We start from the raw sequence: 20,792 nt of genomic DNA, 5'->3' as shown, positions 1-20,792 counted from the left end.
TCTGAAAGCTTCTAGGTTTTCCCCACCTAAAGGAAAGACCAAACCCCTGCCCAGCACCCACATATTCATCAAGAGGTCCAATCAATGCACTGTCCCAACTGGAGATGCCTCCCAGTCACACCCCTCCAGTATGCAGGGCAAGATGTCCTTAACTCTCTGAGAAAGGAATGTTATTATGACTATCTATGACTGCTGCTCCATACCATCCCCTCCATACCATCCCTTCCCAGGTTCCCACAGCACTAAATGTGGTGGGCCTGAAGGCTCAATGCAAAAGATGGCTTCCAGGCCTGACAAAAGTTTTTTCATGCATACACACAGATATCAATATATTTTACTATGCATTTGGAGGAAATCTCTTTGCCTTACAGGCAGAAATATTAGACAAGAGAGTAAGACTCAATGTCAGATTTTCTGTGGTGGAATCGATATAAAGAACGACCAGCCTTTATGAAATTCATGTAATTTTCCCTGTTGAAACTCTCAATAGTAGGGATTTAGCAACTGAAGCACCATGAGTCAGATTTGTATTTGTAAGGATACCATTAATTTGCAGAATTCCCACTGAAATGGCAAAAAGGATTAGTTTTAACCAACAGCTCCAAGGAAAGGACATCAGTGTAAGATCTTGGCTCACTCCCTTTTCCACCTTCCTATCCTTCATCTCATTATAAAGTATTTCTGCAGAAAAGAGCTGTTTGAAAACCAAATAGATTTTTCTTCTTGTCCCACTATGGCTGTCCTGCTAGAGGCAAAATGCCTGATATTATTCTCTATCTTTTCAGCAGTTTATCCCCAAATTCCATATAAATCAATCAGCAAATGGATAACTGCAACAGCGGTGAATAGCTTGGTGTAGGATGAGGGTGAAGGTTCATTCTTCGAACTTGTGGGTTGGATTCCGAGCGTTCCATTACCAGGCTAGATATTGAATAATTGCAGAGGCCTGGGTTGCTGTCTTTGCATATATTTAAAAATATTTTGGTCCAATCATCTACTGTACTTTTTATCTTTCTTAAGTTCTGTGATAGTTTTAAGCTCGGAGTTTGGCAGCAGCATTTTTTTTTACTCTATTGGTATGCACTGTGGTTGATGGCCCAAGTTAATCTGAAAGACTAAGGCAAATTGTTGAGTGTGGATTCGACCTTGAAGGCTACAGCTGCATACAAGATATAACATAGTCTTTCCAGTTTACAGGGTGCAGATAATTCCACATTCCTGGGTTTTAGAAGTACAAAGTGAAATTGAAAACTGAATGTCCGCTGGTGAGCCAAAGGTTATTTTTTATGGACTATGTAGCTGAATATAAATAAACTTCCCAAATTGGTTTTGTATTGCAGTGGTGTTGAGTTTCATCCTGCTGCAGCAGCTAATATAGCCAATCACTCTGCTGGCCAAGGATAAAAGGTATCCTTATGCTATTGGGTAAAACCACATTTTGAAAAGCTATTTTAAATACAGCCAAAACTTTCATAAGGGTTCTTACTATCTTAGTCTAATCATATTCAATGTGATTTACCATTGGCCGTAATCCACTTCTCAATAGATTAATTGGAACAACTGACTGGATCCATGTTATGGGATACTGTTTATAGCTGACAAGAGATATAAGGTGAACAAGATTCTCCTCCAATCCATAGACATTCAAATTAACCACATGATAACCCCTATTAGGGCAGTAGCATGAGTTTTTGTACCAAAAATATTTCTAAGATGCAGCTCAATTATGATGCTCTAAAGATATTTTATATATATTATAAAGGCTCAGTTCATGATCCTTCTAGAATGGTAGAAAAACTAGGAACTCTCTACTATCTACTCTAATCCAGATACCAGCATTAAACTCCTCCTTGTTAAGTACACTCTATTTTTAAACCAGTCCAAATTAGACTCTTCCATTGGCTGCTAAATCTCCACTCCTTAATTAGTATTAATAAATCTCCACTCCTTAATTAGTATTAATGAAGTTTGTTCTTTCTGATTTTCCCAACTGGGGGAGTCTCCAGGTCTGAAGTTAGCCAAAAGAGCAGATGAGGCTAACTTTCTTCTTGGTTTTTCAGGTTGTGGTACAGGACAGAAATGGTGCTTTTGTTTATGTGCTGTTAATTTTTTGTGCAATCAGTCTTGTAGTGCTGGGAGCAATGTGGAGAAAGCCTGGCAAAAGCCATCGAAACAGCTATATATTTAAGATGGTAGTTCAGGGTCCATATTTCCTGCTGTTTCCTAAACTTACAAAGTTTGACAATGCAAAATTACTATTTGGAATGAATTGTTGTTGATCAGCAGTTAAATTAGGGAAGATATGAAGGATTAGAGCTAGCTTGAAGAAGGATTAAAAAACAAATATTTTCCAATCTTAGGTTTCCTAACTAAGAAGGACTTCATATGATTTAATGTCCAGTCTGTAGGGATCAAATTTACATGAATAGATCCTTAATGATTCAGAAAACTCATTTTTCACATCCCCTAATTTTAAGCATTGCTTTGTAAACAAAAAGTGCCTCATGTTCCGTATAATAAATATTGGATCTAAAAGACTGGCTCAGGCCATGTCCTAGCAACATCTCAAAACAACAACTGGGAACCATTTCTTAATGTTTATTAATGTTCCAAGCTTAACTCTGTTTAGAACTGATTAAAAGTCTATTTTTTCCTTCGCCCCTTCTGTCTTAGCCAGAGTGAACACATTCTTTCCAAGGGAAATTGGACACTGTGCAATTGGCTGCAAAGCTAAGCTAGCCATGCATTTAAGACAATACGTACAATTAACTGGATTAATGACAGAGGAAGCCTAATGAGGCTCTCTCCAGATCATATGATTTCTATGCCCATAAGCCAATCAAGTGGCAAGCCGATTAAAGCATAGCTGGTGGGAAAGGGACCCTTGAATGTGTTATACAGCTCCTGTCTTTCCAGTTATCTCCCATCACTGAACTTGCTGTATTTACTCAGTTTAGAGTTTGGTCAGTGATCTGTGTAGAATAAAGACACGGCAAGCTTATTATGCCAGTAGATGAATCCAGTGTAAAATGTAAATCCAATATAGCTCAACTGGTCCTTCTTCTTGCCACTCCTGTCCCTGCCAACATTTTCCACTGTTTGGGTGACCCTCTGTACAGGGGGATGGGGAAGAATCAGAGAAATCAAGGTGGGGGAAGCCAAAGGGAAGGGGCAAAGGTAAAATTTCCTCTCACTCTTATGGTTATAAGGAATCAATCACACCACAGCTTTTGCCCTCTTTGCAAGGTTTTTCTTCCTTGAGCTGCTGCTTGCTTCCTGAGCGGAATTTCTAAGGTTCCCGTTATTTCTTCCCTCCTCCTCCTGTTCTTTTTGTTCACATACTTGGTTGCTTTGTTAGCTCATCACCTCAGTATAAAGCTTTCTTGTTTTTCTTTCCTGCATGTTCTTTTGGGAAAAGGCATTATTAAAGCTGCAGCTTTAAATGAACATCTTCAGAGTTGCAAAAAGCCCTTTCCCAAAGGTTAATTCAAACGTCTGGCAACACATGGTTACTGGCTTTGGCTCTGATTATATTGCTGCCACACAGATTACCCTTGATGAAAAATTGCCCTTGCACGAATTAAAGATCGCTAAGCCAGGGATATCCATGGGAGGCAGGGGATCAAGATGATGGCTTGGATCATGTAGTCACGGATACCCTCTTGACTTACCTCAGCCCTGATATGAAGTGGAAGGACAAGCTTTGTGGAAAATTCAGGAATGTTTTCTACAATGCTACCTGTGGACTCCGCTTGATATTTCAGCTAATATGTTATTTTCCTGCCCATCTCTCAAGAACATTGATATTAGCGCCTTAACAAAGAATGTCCTTCAGTCCTTCATAAGCAGACATGTTTTTACATAAAGAATAGGCACTTGTTCTCACAACCACTTGGCTATAGGAGAAAGTCTAGCAACACCCATGGTCATTTTCTGCCAAATATAGGATTATTTACGTAAAAGTCATGGGTATCGACTCCAATTTTAAAGAATAGCAGTTACGATGCATTTCAAATTAGTGCAACAGTTGAATCAATCAATAAAAACATAGGTACATTTAAACATGAATGAAAAACAGTTGCAGTTCTGTTTAGCATTTAGTACATCATGGAGAAGGATATTTGTGATAATACATCAAAAGCTGGATCATACAGAATTCTGGTTTCTGTGAATTAGGAATGAACAGATAAGGCGAACATATGCATGGATGGGAATTTTATTTTCCCTGAACAATTTAGGTGTGTATTTTAGCTATCTAAAGCATAGCATAAACAAACAAAACTGAGATTAAATTGGAATAAGACTCTGAAGGTGAAGAGGAATGAATTTACTTTCCCACACTTTTTAATAAACATGGATTGTACTATCTTTCTTGCAGTGTAAATTAGCCTTCAATGTTCATCTTTTGATCCCTCTGGATCTGCATATTGTATTTGGAGAATAGTAAAACCTTTTCCATTCTACTGCTGGTGACTTGTGATATCCATTTCATATTATTTGGCAACAATAAAATTAGTAGGGTGATATCCCATTAACAACTTCTGAATATGTATTTTCCACTTCCCAGCCTGGTCTACACCCTTAATATTTCCTGGTTCTTTCCTACTTAAGTGCTCATCAGGTCCAATCTTTCTTAGCTTTTAGTTAAGATCAGCTCTATACTGCCTGCTTTAATACAGGTAGTCATCGACTTGTAACAGTTCATTTAGTGACTGTTCAAAGTTACAGCACTGAAAAAAGTGACTTATGACTATTTTTCACACTTACAACCGTTGCAGCACCCCTGAGATCACGTGATCAAAATTCAGATACTTGGCAACTGTCTCATATTTATGACGATTGCATGTCCTAGAGTAGGGCTGGGCAAATATGGCCCCTTTATGACCTATGGACTTCAACTCCCAGAATTCCTGAGCCAGCATGCTGGCTCAGGAATTCTGGGAGTTGAAGTCCATAGGTCATAAAGGGGCCATAGTTGCCCAGCCCTGTCCTAGAGTCATGTGATCAGCTTCTGTGACTTTCTGACAAGCCAAGTCAATGGGGAAGCCAGATTCACTTAACAACCATGTTACTAACTTAACAGCTACAACGATTCACTTAACAACTGTAGCAAGAAAGGTCGTAAAATGGAGCAAGATTCACTTAACAAATGTTTCACTTAGCAACAGAAATTTTGGACTCAGTTGTGGTTGTAGGTCAAGGACTACCAGTATAGTTCTTCTTTCATTCTATTCCATCACTGACCAAATGTCTGCAGATACTGTACGTTCAGCCAGATGTTCATACTTTTTATTATAGCAGGGAAATATTGGTTGTGAGGGTAGAGCAGGGGTGTCCAAACTTGGTCCCTTTAAGACTTGTGGACTTCAACTCCCAGAGTCCCTCAGCCAGCAAAGCTGGCTGAGGAACTCTGGGAGTTGAAGTCCACAAGTCTTAAAGGGACCAAGTTTGGACACCCCTGGGGTAGAGTATAGAGGGAATCAAAGAAGATTAAGACTTTTTTCTTATTAGCCTTGTAGTAAATATTAGAAATCATATTTCTAATCTGTTATTCCAGAATGGTTCTTTCTGCCAAAGGTTCATCTCCTGCTTTGCTACATAATAAGCCATTTCCCAATCTCCCCTGCAGGACTCCGTTTGGCTTTCGATGGTATGTTATTGTTTTTTGTTGCTCCAGGTGTATTAAACGGGTGTGTGGTATGAGAAATTGAATGACTATTCTTCGCTCCTGGTACTGTTTATTTCTTTTAATTAGGAGTGAATTTCTCTGTGTGTCTGTTTCCAAGTCAGCCGTAACTGATTTCAAGAACACTTGATGCATACCCACGCACATAAGATTGCAGCCTTAGTTCTACTGAAAGAAACTAAGTGGCGATGAAATGCATATCTACAATAACATTAAACATTGGGAGTTTGGAGGAAACCCCCCCCCCACCCCAATAACCAGAAGTAGCACTCTACCAGAGCAAACAAAACAATCCCTATAACCAGCAGCAAGGTAATTAAAAAGTAATCAGTGCCACTGATCACTGAAGGCATTTTTCTGACAGCAGGATCCTCGCTCTTCAGTCCCTCCAAGTCACTCTGAAGCTGGAGCCTAGAGAGCAGGCGAGGAAAATGGAGTTAATCTGTGCTCTCCCTCTAGCTGAGCAATCAAAATGTAAAAATTTATTAAATCACTACCTTGTTCCAACCTACTACAGACTGCAAAACAACAAACATCCTCTTACTCTCTACTCCGCATGAAAAATAAATATAATAAACTACTCTCTGTCCAGTCTGAGATTCTGTACATTTATTTGGGTGTGGTGCGTGTGTGTATAGTTGTGTGGGGGGGGGGGGAGGGAGCATTTTGTATAAAGCTGTCAAAGTACCATCCCTGTGTAACATTTAAAGCCTTTTGCTACCTGTGGTGGAAAAAGATATGCTAACATTTTTGGCAAGCTGATGCCTTCGCCAGGAGCTATAATCATTCAAGTTGTTTTGGCAGCTACAGTGGAGGAAGGGATGATCCTTGTCATGGGAAATTCAGAAGTACAGAACATAACACTGAGGAAAAGAGCCATGTTTGTTGCGCTGATAATTGCACTGCATTGAATATCAGGTGCCTGCTTTACAAAAAAAGAGGGACCCTGTACAATGACTCCCTTTTCACAACCCTTTAATCCCTTAATAAGAGGGACATTCGGGGCTGAATAGAAAAGCATTTATTTTTATAGAAATTGAGGGTTACAAACGGGTGAAATGTAAAATTTGTTACTACCATTCTGTGGGCGTGGCTTGGTGGGTGGGGGGGTTAATGTGACTGGGTGGGCCTGGCCAACTTTTTTTTTTAATTTTTAAAAGCATTTTTTCTACAATCTCTTCGCCCGAAGAGGTTGTAAAAAAATGCTTTTAAAACCCTGTGATGATCAGGCAACTCAGCTGGGATTGCCAGAGGAAAAAAAGCTTTTAAAGAGTTCTGATGATCCCAGCTGAGCCGCACGATCATCAGAGCCTTTTTTTTTTACTTTTACAAGCATTTTTTTGGCGGAAGAAAAAAAATGCTTTTAAAAGTAAACAAAAACCCTCTGATAATCACGTGGCTCAGCTGGGGCGGGGGTGGGGCACACAGGGATTTTTGCTACCGGTTTTCGCTACCGGATTGGGAGATCCAGTCTGAACCGGGAGCATTTCATCCCTGGTTACAAGGTGGGAAATCCTAAGGATGCGATTTTCTGCAAACTTTTGAGGGAGCTAAGCAGGGCCTTGTCCTTGTACCTGCTGAGGAAGCCCATTGTTATTGGGATGGGTCTTGAAGCAACCACATAGACTGGAGGTTTTTTAGTTTACAATGCTATGTTGCAACTCCCTTATTAGGCTGCCCTTGGCTGCACTTTGAGCCAGTGAAGAGGCTTCTGTTCTCTGGTTTAGATGGGATTGCAGAGGACAGGGAGGGTCAGTTCAGGTCTGACTGGATTAGACAAAGATATGAGTTGAGTTTCACCCTGATCATGTTCAAAACACAGGGAGGGAAAAAAGAGTGCAACCTCCATTTTGTTTGTTAGATTTCTTTTTCTTCACTACATACCCAAAATGTATACAGTAGACATGTATCTCTAGAAACAGGTACAAGCAATTCTTGTTATTTGCAGATTCTGTATTTGCGAATTCACTTGTTTGTTAAAATGGATTTGTACCTGCAAAATCAATACCCATGCTGCTTTTTGGGTTATTTGCAGACACGCAGAACAGCAAAACATTTGAGTTGCCAGATGCATACATTGCCAGGTGGTTTTAAAGTCACTAATTCAATATTTGTGATGACCTCATAGAACATAACTACAATGAATAATGAGAATTGACTATGTCAGGAACAGGGTATTGACGGTTGCCTTATAACAACAACAGCAGTAACAAAAAATTATTTTCACCACAAAAGCAGTTGCTTAGAAAATCCAGGTGCTTGGCAGCAACTGGTTCCTGCTGGAAGACTGGAGGGAATCGGGCATAATCCATTTTAACTTCTCACTGTTTCTCTTGCTTTAGCTACAGTCCTGGGCACTGGGGGAATGTTGCAAGAATCTACATCGAGCCAAAATAGCTCAGATCAATGCCAGGTGTATTTTAAAGTGAAGTCAGTAGTGTTGCTATGTAAATCTGTAAAACCATCAAGCCACCTGGTTCCTTTTAAGGACCCATAACAGAATACTACTATATCAGTTGGAGCTGGGAGTGGAAAGGCAAGATGAGAGAAGAATTCTTACTGTGACTTATCTGAACACAGAGCTACTATATGACATTCTCTTTGGTTGTTAGTTCTGATATATTTCTCCGAGTAGAATTAATCAGTCTAGTAGCCAAATATTAACGATTGGCTAGGAACTAATTTCGGAGAGACACAAATACCCACATGTGTATTTGTATAGGATAGTTACATTTTTTTTCTCACATAATATATTTGAAAGGTATAAACTTTAAAAACAATCAAATGTGTCTGGCTGGGATGAACTTTCTTAGGGACAGATTCTAGAACAAGGATGCCATGACTGAAAAAGCTTTGTATCTGAAAGCTTTTCTTGCCATGATTAAAAACTTGAGTTTTTTTAGCTCAGCAGATTTTGGCGTAGTGGTTAAAGTGCAGTACTGCAAGCTAATTCTGCTGACTGCTCGCTGACTGCAATTTGTGAGTTCAGATCTCACCAAGATCAAGGTTGACTCAGCCTTCCATTCTTCCGAGGTGGGTAAAATGAGGACCCAAATTATTGGAGGCAATATGCTGACTCTATAAACCGCTTAGAGAAGTCTGTAAAGCACTGTAAAGCGGTATATAAGTCTAAGTCAGTAGTGGGTTGCTCCCAGTTTGCCCCGGTTTGGGCAAACTGGTAGTGGTGGCGGCAGGAGGCTCCACCCACCCACCCAGTTGTCATCAAAAATGCTCTGCGCATGCACAGAAGTGCCACGTGCTCACAAAGTGAGTGTCCGCACCCATGCTCGCACACTACCAATAAAAAACTGGTAGCCCCGAGATTTGAAACCTACTACTGGTCTAAGTGCTTTTGCTATTGCTATTTTCAGGCCTTTTAGGCTGCCATGCAGTGGTGACTCTGATTTCTGTAAGTTGGTGAATGGATCTCCAAATAGGTTTCCAAGATGTTAAACAATAGCTACATGATGGAAAAGGAAAAGGACACAAATAGCATTAGTTTAACAAAGTGAACCAGGAAAATAAGATGCTATCAACAAACAGTATACAAAGATCTAGAATAGTTACCTGAAAAGAAATTAGTTTGATCTTCCAAATCCATTCCATTCCCATTCAGAAATTGCACTAATCATAACATAATTATGTGGGAATCCAGTTAGTTGTGACTTAGTCAATGCACCAGAGTTTTTCACAAAAAATATTATACAATCCAATGTACGTTTTCAGTCATTGTATGATTTCAGAGGGAAATGAAATAACTAGGTACATTTAGTCCCCAGAAGAGATGGCTGAGGGAGACATATGATAGTAATCTTCAAATATCAGAAGGTTTGTCTCATAGAAGAAAGAGTGGACTTACTATCCCAAAGGGCAGGACCAGAATCTATGAGTTAAAATTACAAGTAAGTATGCTCAGGCCAGATCCTGAAGATGAAACTGAAATACTTTGGCCACCTAATGAGAAAGAAGGACTCATTGGAGAAGAGCCTAATGCTGGGAAAGATTGAGGGCAAAAGAAGAAGGGGACGACAGAGAACGAGATGGCTGGATGGAGTCACTGAAGCAGTAGGCATGAGTTTAAATGGACTCCAGAGGATGGTAGAGGACAGGAAGGCCTGGAGGAATGTTGTCCATGGGGTCGCGATGGGTCACACATGACTTCGCAACTAACAACAACAATGCTCAGGTTAGATGCAAGGAGAAGCTAATGAAACAAGACTGCCACATAAGGTAAGGAGGTCAGTTTGCTAGAGGTCTTCCAACAGAACCCGGATAGACATCTTCCAGAGATATACTGAACTGAGCAGGGGGCCAGCTTAGATAACTTCTACTACCCCTTCCAACTTTCTGATTCTAAATTTTTATGCAAAAGTGGTAAGCACTGATTCATTGCGGTATAATAATCAATCTGTCATATTATCTACTTCACAGGATTATTTGTGAGATATGTGACAAGAGAATTGCAAAACAATTTGTTCCCTCAGTAATATTTAATCCAGTCAGTAATTGCTATGTAAAAGAAAGCATGGATGAGGAAAGGCTGTGGGGCGGCAATTTTGTCCCCTCCGTAAGCAGAAGGTGCGTCTCTCTCTCTCTCTCTCTCTCTTTCCCACACCAACACCCACACTCACACAAACACCCACACCCACACCCACCCACACTCCCTTAGAGAATTTAGTGCATCTTTGCAATGTATATTTCATCATGTTATTGGCTCCTGGAAGCAAAGGCCCAGCGCACATAATCCCCTTTCCTATTATTCTTGAGAGTTTTTCAGAATTAAGGAGCCGCCAGGTCACTCCAGTGCTTGTCATGCAAACCCCAGGAGAGACAGGCCAGCAAAATCTCTTCCTCACGCCACCGGCATCTTAAGACTCCTTAGAAAACATGGTTGCTATGCAGCCTTGTTTATTCACGGTAGGTGACACTGTTTGCTGCCCTGCATGTGTAACCTGCAAGTGCAAGCTTATTAGCCTAGTGCTGAAGAGGGATGGCCTTGAAGAGATACCCACAGCTTTTGAAAGCTGCCGAGGAAGGACAAAATTATTAAGGGGAAAGGAAAGCACTTGTACCCACCTTCTGAGGCTCTGCCACACACAGCCCATTTGTTCAGGATCCTGACATAAAAGACTAGAGCAGGTGAGTGACAAGGACTGACTTCACTGCTGTATGAGGGATCAGCCTTTTCCTCTAAGGCTGTTTACTCAGCCACAAGCACACAGCCTGTAGAACCTGTCATGCAGCCCCTAAGCTATTTGGCATTTATTTTTTTTAAATTAAGAGATAAATGCTGTTCCAGATCTAGTACAAGGCTTCCCGGGTGGAGAGGCTATTCAAACCCCTAAAGAGAGGAGTAGTTATTTCTGGAAAACTGAAAAAAAGGCCCTCCATGAGATCCTTATAAGGGGTACTGTAAGAGTGTAATGTAGGACTGAAGCTGAGGAGGACATGACAAGTTCTTACTTCTGGTGGCCGATGAAATAGCTGGAAATTTGCAATGGCCTCTGTGAAAAAGAGTGACAATATAGCAGATCATAGGGCAGAAAATAATCTCTTAATAATTTGCCAGCCATTCAATAGTTTTATCTTTTTGTAAATGGTGAGGTGGAATACTGGAGGGAAAAATCATCAGGTGGAAAGGTGCATGTATGGGCTTATCCACTGTGGCTGAGAGTTATGGAAGCTGAAGTCCACAACCATTTCAAAACAGATTTATAGCATCCAGGATGCTGGGCTTGCTCCAGTGGAACCTTAATTTAATTAATAGTCATAAGTTATATTAGGCAGTGTTTGTTCTTGTCTTAATGTAATGCACAAATTTACCAACAATGGATTAATATTATGCATGAGTTACTTTGGTGTGTTCAATAAACTAAATCTGTTTAAATATGTCTAATTGCTTTCATCAAATGTGTGAAAAATAGAAACCCAGTAACTCTCTGGAAAGCTAGTTCCTGAAGATACCTTGCATTATAAATGATTTGTGGCATTTTTTCTGGAAAAGGAAAGAACATAGGAGTCTCTAGCCCATGGTACCAACATTTCTAATAAAAAAGTAGATAATCTCAAATTCCTTTCTGTTAGAATTCAAGCAATCTAAAATTTAAACTAACAAGGATAATTTAAGTCATATTGCTTTGAACTATGAAGCTCTACTAAAAACCTCATAAGCTTCTAATTTTTGTTAGAAATTTGAATAATGTTTTGATGGCTGGGTTGCTAAAATAATAATTTTACAATTTCTGATAGTCCAACAATATGGATCAATGCTTTTGGTTTTTTTACTGGGGAGTTTGAAAAACATAGCAGAGATGCCATTCACCTGATGTTGTTTGTTGACTTTGGCAATGTAAACACATGGTGTTTTCTGCTTGTTCAAAAGATTCAAGTCTTTCTTATTGTGTCTAAACCTAGGAATGATTTCTCTAAATGTCTGTCTAATCCCACCTTTCTTATATCCTTCAAACTTTTTTTCAAAGTCTCTTGCTTTCCACACTTGACTGCATTATTTCTCAACTTTAGCAACTTTAAGACGTGAGGATTTCAACTTCCAAAATTTCTCAGCCATAGGGCTTGCTGGGAATTCTTTGAATTGAATTCCACATATCTTAAAGTTGCCGAAGTTGACAAAACATGGCCTTATTGTATCTGATGCCTTGAGGAATTCTAAGTGTATGAAGGAACTCCAGACTCTTCTTCCCATCCATCTCTACTTCCTGTGCTATTTCTCTCTCTTGAATGTTAGAGTCCAGGTTTCTCTGGAAATCCTTGTTGTGTCAGTGCTGCATAAGTATAACAAGTGAACTGAATGAAGGCTGAAGTATTAGTCTGTCCATCTGTCCATCTTGCAGTCTCCCTAGTAAAGATAGTAAAACCCAGGCCCTCTTTGGAGAAACTGATTTGATCCATAGATACAGGCTGCAAGATCCGTGAGGCAACACTTGTTCTTTCCTTCTGGAAATTCCTGAGAAAGTTTCTAAAGTTCTGGCCATTTTCCTGCCATTGACAAGAAAGCTCCAAGATTTTCAGTTCCCCATAGGGTATGAAGCAGACGCTCCCACAGCACATTATTAGAGATGTTTGCTGGTACTTTTTCTCCCTCTGGATTATTGCTTTGCTGCTTGCTACTACCACAGCAGAGTGTGCCTCAGCTCTGATGCTAGAAATTGCTTTAGAACAGGGGTCTCCAACCTTGGCAACTTTAAGACTTGTGGTTGTGAATTCTGGGAGTTTATTTATTTTATTTATTTTTTTATTTTGTCATATCAGTATATATAGGCATTAACATGAAATGAAATAGCTATATAATATATAAGCATATATATGAGCATAAGTATGTAATCACTATATTAATTGGATATAATGAAAAGAAACAATAGGACAGGAACGGTAGGCACTTTTGTGCTCTTATGCACGCCCCTTACAGTCCTCTTAGGAATGGGGTAAGGTCAATAGTAGATAGTTTTTGGTTAAAGATTTTGGGATTTTGAGGAGAGACCACAGAGTCAAGTAATGTGTTCCAAGTGTTAACGACTCTGTTACAGAAATCATATTTTCTGCAATCAAGTGAAGCGGTTAACTTTAAGTTTAAATCTATTGTTTGCTCTTGTATTGTTGCGATTGAAGCTGAAGTAGTTTTCAACAGGAAGGACATTGCAATAGATGATTCTATGAGTTAAGCACAGGTCCTGTCGGAGGTGGCGGTTCTAAGTTTTCTAAACCTAGGATTTCAAGTCTGGTGGCATAAGGTATTTTGTTGTTTTCAGAGGAGTGGAGAACTCTTGAAGTCCACAAGTCTTAAAGTTGCCAAGGTTGGAGAGCTCTGCTTTAGAACATGGAGAGGGAAGATAACAATCTTTTTCTGGCCTAGAATCTCTTGTCCCCAAGTACAAAAAGCAAATAAGAAGCAGAAGTGGGCAAAAAAGTAAAACAGCCCTAAGGCTACTGATCTTCTCTTTGATGGTAAAGGGGAAGCCACAAAATATCTGAGCAATTTAAGATTGGCAAACTTTTTAATCAACTAATCAAACTATCTTTCATGAATAGTGTGAGTCTGGTTAGCTGTTTCTAAGCAGTTGACCATTCTGAAATGATCTCTTCTAGCTTCACGAAATGTGTGAAAACCAGCAGTTATAGACTTGAGAGATGTTCGAATCATTCTTGGCTCACTCACTTAATAAGTGTGACATAGTGACACTTCCCTGATAAAAGACCAACTAAAAATTTCTCAGGCAACCTTTTTTCTTTCTTGTAGTCTAGTTAAACTGAAGTGGCAGAGCTGTGCTTCAGAGTTTGGCCATACATATTTTAGAGTTATTAGAAAATAAGCATTCAATAATTCTTCCAGGATGCCTGAATGGACTGTGTCAAGTCTTACTTCTGAATTGTAAAACAGAACTACCAATCCATAATCTTGACTCTTGCACTCCTTTGGCCCAAAAGCTGCATTATTACTTCTGTCTGCACATTTATAGGTTATGACAAGAAGTTGGAACAGGTTTTCCCTGTCCTGGTTATGTAAAAGTAAACTAAAAAAAATAAAATAAAAATAAAATAAAAAAAGATTTCTGATTCTTCACCATGTTAATCTAAATCTCTGTGTTAAGAAATATTGAAAAAAACTTGCTTTGGATGTCATTTGGATTAGTCCTAATATATGTATATTACTCAGCATGGGTTTCATTTTTTCTTCTTTCTTTTAATGCAAAACATATCTATATATTCATTTAGCATAATATATTTGGCTTTTATTAGTTAATGGGAGGAGCAAAGAATGATGCATCCTGTCTTCAGATAGACTGAGGTTATATCCTTGCCCCTCTGAATGGCACTAGAACCTCTTCCTGTTGGAACTTGGCTTTCTTGTAACATTAGAAGCATACAATTTGCATTTTAGCAGAGTCGAGATCAGTGGCCTGCTTCTGTAGAATCTTAGACTATTATTTTTCCAGAACACATACTGTTTCAAAATGCTCAACTATTTCTTTCTACTTCTTTCTTGACTGTTCTATCTCCATATCTTTCCTTTTTACATGTTTCCTTCCTTTAGATTAAGAAAAGTTTTACATTCCAATGTATAATAGGTTAACCTTAAAGCAGTCACTCTGCTTGATAAATGGAATAGCTATATTGATTAGTATGGCTTGGCTAACATTCTGGCTAGTATTATGCTTACTTAACATTTATTTTAACAGCAGCATTACAAAAAATATGAGATGGTGCCTACTCATAGGACTTAACCAGCTGGAAAGGTATGTAATTTTATTTCAGTCCTCCCTTTTTTCCCCTTATCTTTTCAGTGAGTTCACAGCTATTACAGACTGTTCATATCTGCAAAGCAAAGTTAGTAGCCAGATGATCTCTTTATCCATTAAGCAGCAAGCAGCTGTCTCCCTATTATTATCTAGGATTATAGTCACTATGTCCAAAATTGAAATCTTATTCTCCTATGTACAATGCAAGAACATTCAGAGTAAAATAATCAGGAGAGATTAAATGTTGAAATAAGAGATTTCACTGCAGTTTTCACTGTTAGTGAAATATATTTTTAGGTGAACTCTACTTAGCCCATTGCAGAAATTATTTAATGAACATGAATTTATGAGGCATAGAAAGTGAGGTTTCAGCTTGTGGAGTCATGCAGAAAGGAATAGGTAGAAAAGTCAAATCATGAAGCAATATACAAATGGCCCAATTTTTGCAATGGAAAGGTAATTAGGTAGGAACTTTTGCCCTTCCTCCTGAGTCAAGTTCTTTCTTGACTGTTCTATCTCCATATCTTTCCTTTTTACATGTTTCCTTCCTTTAGATTAAAGAGAGGCAATTGAAAACTTCTCAGACATATTAAAGCATGCTGTGATTCCTCAAGTAAATGGTAGGCTGAATGCCAGCAGGCCTATGCCCCAGTATTGATAGACAAAGTGATGAAATCAAGTTCAGGAGCTTTTTGTGCTGACTTTGATTGTACAGTTTAGCTCAGAACAAAAAGTTCTTCACTCCTGCAGATATCAAAATGCAAAACACTAAGAGCTCACTGCTTTCAGTGTTTCAGTGGTAAATTCAAGTATGAAAATTTAGAATATGAAAGGTTTTCCAGCCAGACTTAAAATGTAAATATTTCTTCACACTTTTGATATTAATGGCCAAATCTCTCCCTTTTTCTCTACTCAAAATCTATAATTGGTTTTAATTGTTTTAGAACTGTTTGGCAAGCAGGATCACTTGGTTGAGATGGATGGCAATAGAAATTAAATAAATAAAAATAAAATATAATCTGTAACTGTATCTAGCCTACACTTGAGCTAGCTGCCTGTTTACTGGTATGCCTGGCTCTGCTTTGAGGAAATATATTAAATACATATCCAATACAATGGGAGCGGCTTTAAAGAAAACAGAAAGTGAATAGAGAGACCTGATATTCAACATATGGCGGGCCTGTATTTGTGGTGAACATACCTGTATATCGTCACTAAATACTGAAATAATAAGAAAGAATGTATGTGTTTGAACCAGTCCTCTTTCTCACGAAGAAAAAAAGCCCCAACTCATAGACTGATTTAATTTTGAAATGGGCAGTGAGAGGAAATGGAAGTTGTTCTCATCATGAGCGTCTTCATGACAAGATTCTGATCTAAAAGTCATTGAAGTGAAAAGAAGCATGTCATTGACTGCACGGGCCCCTAAGAAGAATGAATGAGAATATACTCTCTGTCCTTGCCTCTTTGTTTAACTGTGAAAGCTTGTTGCATAATCCATCAGCCACCTTTCAGAAATCCGTGCGTCTTGGCCACAGCTCTAATGGAGACAGTAACAATATGTACTCTGAAAACATTGGGCAAGGTGTTTAAATAATTTGCAATGACCTAAAGCTGCCACTCCATAGACGTGTCAAATTACAGCGAGAGTTTGGATTCAAAACCACTCAGCCTCTCCACACACACCCCTTTATTCAAATTCATGCTTCTGCTTATAATCAGTCTCAAGAATAGTTACTCTGTGATTAACTTGCTTTATGCAATGTTTTAGTGTAGCTACCCTTTTAAAGAATCATTTGCTCTGGGAGCTCTGGGAGAATTAAGAATATAAACAAGGTTACACTTTCCTTTATGGGAAAGCTTCGAATAAGTAACTTATTACTGGATTCTACTGTAGTTCAGTGCTAGTATAAGATTTTAGATATAATGGATTTTTGTGGCTGAGTTTGCATTTTTAATAATTCTATGCTTTGATTTTTTAAAAAAAGAATGGTAAGTCATGAAACTCTAGCTGGGCATTTCAAAAGGTAGTTACAATTATAAACAGTTATACACAACTTGAAAAGAGGGTTGTGCTGAATAACTTTGCTTCCAATGTTGGGTGTGCGGCGTTTAGTCTCCCATTCAGTCTGTTCCTGGTAGCTTTGTATGTCACAAGACACTTAGAATCAAGAAGGTATTTACATTTCACCAAAATCTGTTCTCCTCTATTGTAAATTCTTTTAAATAAGTTCTCTTTTGCTTCCAAAGAATCTATCTTTTCCCTTTTCTGAGTGAGGGTCATTTAGGAATGTCTCTTTCTCTCTTTGTTTTCTTTTTCTCCAGGTTGAACATACCATATATACTCATGAATAAGTCAAAAATTATAAGGGCCAAAATATACCCAAAAGATTGGGTTTGTCTTATCAATGGATAGGCTTATCTGCAAGTATGTATGGTAACCGTTTTCAAAAGTATCCTTACATACTTTTATGTAAATCCATCTGCGGTTAAGCTGACCCTGGAATTTTTAACCAAAATGGTACAAAACATTAAAAATTAAAAAAATAGAAAATCCTTGAATTACCCACAATTGGATAAGCCAATTGTGAAAATTGAAACGTATTGGTTTATCTGAGGATGGGCTTATATGTGAGGATACATGGTGTGTCGATTTAATTCTCACCTTCTCTTAACCATCTTTAGCACTTTCTGGTGAATCCAGTGTCAAGCACTGGAGAAATCAGGAGATTCAGGCAGTTCAAATGAGTATAAAGATTTATTGCAAGCTTAAGCACTCTACAATAATCTGACCAACTAATGGTCAAGGGAAATGAGCAGGAGATAAGAGAGACATTCAAGGTGGATGGAGTTAGCTCTCTTGTTGGCACGCAGGGACTCATGACTTATGATGCATTTAACCCTTCCCTCAGGCTCAGCCTGGTCATCTCCTACATACAGTTCCCAAAATAGACATCTCTTTTTGTATTTAAAGGTTTTCTGTGCCACTTGGATCTTTAGACTAACATTTAATTAATCAATCAATCAATCAGTCAGTCAGTCAGTCAAAAAAGCATGCTGCAAAACACAGCTGCTAGTTCTAGAATTACCTTTATTTTTGAGAATGCCACTGACCCCTAAAAAGCCTCATAACCTTCTTTAAAGAATAATAAAAAAAAGATGAGCCACATACAGTTGAATGATTTGCTTGGAAGTGTGACTATTATCCTTAAGACTAAAGAAGAGATATGGGAACTTTGATCATTTAGAAACTTTCCATTGCAGGAGTTTCCTTTATAAAATGTGCAGGATTTTTTTTTTAGCATGAAACATTCCATTTGTCTTGGCATTTGACACTATCATATTTAATCCTTCATATGATCAAATTTAGTGATTCACAGAGCGGAGTGCTAAAGAGAAGAAATCTTGCACAGGGAAGATGGCTAAGCAATGGCTGTCAGGTTATAGCAAGATAAATGGAGAAATAAATTATATCCAAATTCATAGTTAATTGGTTGACTTCACGTTGAGGCATACATAGAAGCACTCTCAATATTTCATTTTTATTGGAAGAATGAATCAATACTTATTGTTCCATCCCAGGTTCCTATTCTATTGTCATGGTTTAAGCAAGCATGAAGCACTCAATTTGTCTTTCCAGATTTTGTCTTCACAAGCCAATCCCCTTGCAATGATTGATCGGGTTGATTTGTTGTGGAAATGTCTCTTTGTTTTACTGTGGAATTAAGATACTTCTTATAATAATCAAGCTTGTCCATCATTGTAATATACATTACAGGCTCTTTTCATTCTCTATACTCTAATATCCAAAGAATTTACTTTCTTTAAGCTAATGCTGCACATGGACCACTTTCACAGGGGATATTTAGCATTTATTCTGAAATCACCACATGTTATTTTTGCCATGTGACTGTTTTGGGTTTTCTAGGGTTCTTCCACCCAGGGGTGAAATGCTCCCAGTTTGGACTGGATCACCCGATCCGGTAGTGATGGCGGTGGGTGGTTCAGAGAACTGGTAGCAAAAATCCCTGCCCCCCTCCATGCCCAGCTGAGCTGCGCGATCATCAAAGGGTTTTTTTTTAACTTTTAAAAGTATTTTTTCTTCTGCTGAAAAAATGCTTTTAAAAGTTAAAAAAAAGCTTCTGATGATCGCACAGCTCAGCTGAGATCGTCAGAACCCTTTAAAAGCTTTTTTTCCTCTGGCGATCCCAGCTGAGTTGCCTGGGATCATCAGAACCCTTTAAAAGCCTTTTTTCCTCTGGCGATCCCAGCTGAGTTGCCTGATCATCACAGGCTTTTAAAAGCATTTTTTACAAGCTCTTCAGCTGAAGAGGTTGTAGGAAAAATGCTTTTAAAAGTAAAAAAAAAAAAAAGTTGGCCACACCCACCCAGTCACATTACCCCCCCAAGCCACACCCACAGAACCGGTAATAACAAATTTTACATTTCATCTCTGCTTCCACTTTCATGCCTTTTTTATAAAGTGGAAGAGTAATATAATTAATTATGAATATATGAATTAATTTAAGTTGCATTCAAGTCAATTCAATACTGATTTTTGATGATTCCTTGGGCATTTAATGATGTTTCTTTCCTGCCAATTGCCAATTAGTTTGGTGGCAATCTTTAGTGGGTTCTTCTGTGTTAGGAGTTTCATAACATGAATGCAAATCTGGGGCTCAGATCAGGCAAACTCATTATAGTAAATCTGATTTGGGAGAAAGAATGGAATAATAGTATAAGCCTGTCATGAAACAATTACTTTCTTGCTGCTCTTAGTTACCTATTCTTAAAGAAAGCATGATTTATATCTGGGTCATTGTTGTTGTTGTTGTTAGTTGCGAAGTCGTGTCCGACCCATCGTGACCCCATGGACAATGTTCCTCCAGGCCTTCCTGTCCTCTACCATCCTCTGGAGTCCATTTAAATTCATGCCTACTGCTTCAGTGACTCCATCCAGCCACCTCATTCTCTGTCATCCCCTTCTTCTTTTGCCCTCAATCTTTCCCAGCATTAGGCTCTTCTCCAGTGAGTCCTTCCTTCTCATTAGGTGGCCAAAGTATTTGAGTTTCATCTTCAGGATCTGGCCTTCTAAAGAGCAGTCAGGGTTGATCTCCTCTAGGACTGACCTTGCAGTCCAAGGGACTCACAGGAGTCTTCTCCAGCACCAGAGTTCAAGAATTCTTAAAGCATGATTTATATCTGGGTCATTAGATAGAGTGAATTGATTGGTTTAAGTGAAAGACGCTGGAGAATGGTGGCAATAGCCCCCAGATAGCACCCTCATTTTGAGGGCAGAATAATATACTTTTCAGGCACTTTCTCTAATATTCCCCAAGCTATTTTGCTGCCCTCAGTTGCAAAAGGCTGTTCTCTCCAGACAAGAGTCAGTAATAGATTTCAACTACTTATCTGTAGGATGACTGGTAAAAGTATCTTGTTGTTTGCTTCAGCAGAAAAATGTCTTGGAGTAGTCTTGATGTGTACAATATTGTGTACTAATAAATTTTATAGATCATGAATCATGGACCTTTGCCTTTCTACCTACTTTCAATTTGACAGACAAATATACCAATGAATCAGAGGAACACCCATGGGATCTCTGCTCCCAGGACTCATTGTAGAAACTGTAGCAGTCTCACACATACAAACAAAAGTACAGATCGATATGATGAAACAGCAGCTTCATCATAATAAAATAGGAACAACTAAAGGTAAAGACACCTGAAACAAACACCATCATCTTCAAAGGAATAAAATTCACAAGAGAAGAAAAAAGCAATATATTGACCTTCCTGGATATCTTTATCAACATAAGTAAGGGCTGTTTACATAACATAACATAACAACAG

At 38.7% G+C, this 20,792-nt stretch overlaps 1 protein-coding gene across 3 annotated transcripts in view; it reads left to right on the top strand.

The window, feature by feature from the left end:
• TOGARAM2 (TOG array regulator of axonemal microtubules 2) overlaps positions 1-20,792 on the top strand; it is an 84,169-nt gene that overhangs the window by 9,022 nt on the left and 54,355 nt on the right. For 2 of the 3 annotated variants that reach the window (XM_058156667.1, XM_058154961.1), the window contains exon 1: positions 10,680-10,825. The exons of the other annotated variant lie outside the window; for it this stretch is intronic. The gene's annotated coding sequence lies outside the window, so the exon portion shown is untranslated. Of the gene's footprint in view, positions 1-10,679; positions 10,826-20,792 lie in introns of those variants that run through there. 3 annotated transcript variants of the gene reach the window in all.

Source organism: Ahaetulla prasina, chromosome 1 (assembly GCF_028640845.1).
Source record: "Ahaetulla prasina isolate Xishuangbanna chromosome 1, ASM2864084v1, whole genome shotgun sequence".
NCBI classification, from domain to species: Eukaryota; Metazoa; Chordata; class Lepidosauria; order Squamata; family Colubridae; genus Ahaetulla; species Ahaetulla prasina.
Note: the sequence above shows the minus strand (reverse complement) of the source record. Positions and strands in the feature narration are given on the sequence as shown.